The 2495-nt window shown below is 28.8% G+C and overlaps 1 protein-coding gene across 1 annotated transcript in view; it reads right to left on the bottom strand.

Moving 5' to 3' along the window:
- The window catches only part of LOC108694359, a 38920-nt gene that overhangs the window by 4624 nt on the left and 31801 nt on the right, over positions 1-2495 (bottom strand). The window lies entirely within an intron of this gene.

Below are 2495 nucleotides of genomic sequence, written 5' to 3'. Positions count from 1 at the left end.
AATGAAATATTGTATATTAAATATTTTACTAAAAGTTATTTGAAAATTATAAAAAAGCAATACATACAAATATGTGATAATACAATTATATTCTATATTTTTTAACATTTTTCAATTGAATTTTTTGTACTTCAATAAAATCTTCAGTCGAAATTAATTTCGCTTTTTGCGAAAATAAAATTCTCTTCATTCAATGACAAAAAAACCTTATTTAATAATAAAAAAATTAATCGATTGCATGTCTATAAGCTTGCATTCATTAAATAAAAAAAAAATATTTTTTTATTCAAACCAACTTTTGTGTCTGATTTGTATTGATATATATACTTATCTTTTTATGTTTACGTAAAATGATACTTGTACAATACGTATCGTTTTTCAAAAGAAAAATTAATATGGAAAAGGACAAATTTTTTTAATAAAATTGATATTAATAATTTTAAATTTATATTCGCATATTTATCTTACAAGAACATAAACAGGTTTAATTGTGAGTTCTCTCGGATAAAATTAATTTGCGTTTTACGTTAATTAAAAATTCATAATAGTTGTGTCATAAAAGTATATGAATTCGTCTATTATTTCTGTATTCGGTCTCAAATATGACCATATCATCGTTTTTCACATGATACATAACAAAGTCCCAACGCAGATCATTAATGCATGCAGCACAATGGCGTTGCTATTCCACCGCGCCACGCATAAAAGCATAAAACCGACATAAATATCGCCGGATGTGGCACAGACTATATCACATGTGAAACATTATCGGCCCGTTGAGAGTTAATAATTCAAAATCTTCTGTGAATAGCGTTACGTTGTTCAATAAGAAGGACATGTCGCTTCGCGGTGCGGTGATTCGAGGGTATCATTCATAACTTGGACGCGTGTTACACACTGTCCGTAATTAAATGGCAAACTGAGATCCCGTATAAATTGTAAATTAGAGATGTTACGTATTGGGAATTGGGCAGCTTATAAAGTGCCACAGAACATAATGTCGCGCAGGTATTGTAAGCTTAAAGATGATGCTATTACTAAATGATTAAAATCTGAGGGGGCTTCGAGAGAAAAGGGTTGTGATAATCTTGTTAAGAACGAAATATAGGATGGGTCATTTAAAATTTGGAATTTAATTTGGCTCTAAAAAAAAGAACGCATGAATATTTTTCAAAGTTTATGGCTTTATTGGAAAGGCTTCATACCGAGGTCTTTATTCAAAATTCTTCTCAAAGAAGTGCGTGAAATGTTCAAGTTTTGAGAACGATGGCGAGTTGATGTTGATGGTTGTTCAAGCACACTCTGAGTAACAGCAGCAATGTTTTCGGTTGACTTTACTGGACGAGCACATGAACGAGTTGCTTTATTTAATAAGGATCCAATTTGCCGAATTCGCTTCACAAATTGATCCACAAACTGCGTTGAAGGCATTTCTTTTCTACCAAATTTTCCACGTAAATTTCTTACAGTTTGGATTGAAGATTCACTACTTTGGAAGTAAGTTTTCAATATTTTGTTCAAGCGTATAGCGACTCATTTCGTAAATATCAAGCAAAAAACTAAATTTCTGATACGTCATAAATGTTATTACGCCTTTCAAACTCAAAATAACCGATAGTTGAAATTCCAAACGCTAGATGGCCCACCCTGTATATCCAGAATTATAATAAATGGGCAAAAACCAACGCAAGCACGCATCTCGTTTCTCACGCCGATTGTATTTTGATGAGAATTTATTAAGAATTTAAAACTATCTTCATTTCGAAGACAATATCACGATTACATTGATTCTAAAGTTATACTATATTCTTTCCGACTCACCGCCTTCATCAAATTCAACTTTTCTTCTGAGTTCTCATTCTTAGTATCTCAATTGGATTTTTTTCATTCACTTGCCCGCCAATATATTTCAGCAAACTTACTTCAATTTTCTTGATAAAATTGTACGTTCTTAAAAATTAAGATTCAAAATTATTATATGCATACTTCAGAAGCATAATACTTTTAGCAATTATAAGAATGATAAAATGTACTGCTATTACAAAATTCTTTTAATTTGCAAAACAATTTACATTAATAGCTCATCCGATATGCTTAATTAAAATAATAATCAATTTAACAAAAAAAAAGAAAGCAATTAATAAATATAATTAAAAATATTAATTCTCAAAACTTAATAGAATATATTGAAGATATAATAAATTAAATTGATTTTCGGTTTTATGTTTATAACTATATATTAATGCTACATTTAACTAGGTGATGGAAATTTAAAATTCAATCAACATCGCTTTGTATCACCTAATAGGTGTTAATATTCGAAACATTACAAATTTGAAATATTTATTTTATAAGTAAATTTACATTTAAGTTTCTTTAAGCGTTTTAAACTGTTAATCGCAATATTTGCTTATATTAAAAGCGTTCTGTACTTAAAACTAGAGGCTAAAAATTATACCAGATTATATGAAATATAACATAGAATTTTTAGAATT

Source organism: Atta colombica, unplaced genomic scaffold (assembly GCF_001594045.1).
Source record: "Atta colombica isolate Treedump-2 unplaced genomic scaffold, Acol1.0 scaffold12, whole genome shotgun sequence".
NCBI lineage: Eukaryota > Metazoa > Arthropoda > Insecta > Hymenoptera > Formicidae > Atta > Atta colombica.
This window is presented reverse-complemented; position numbering and strand designations above follow the sequence as displayed.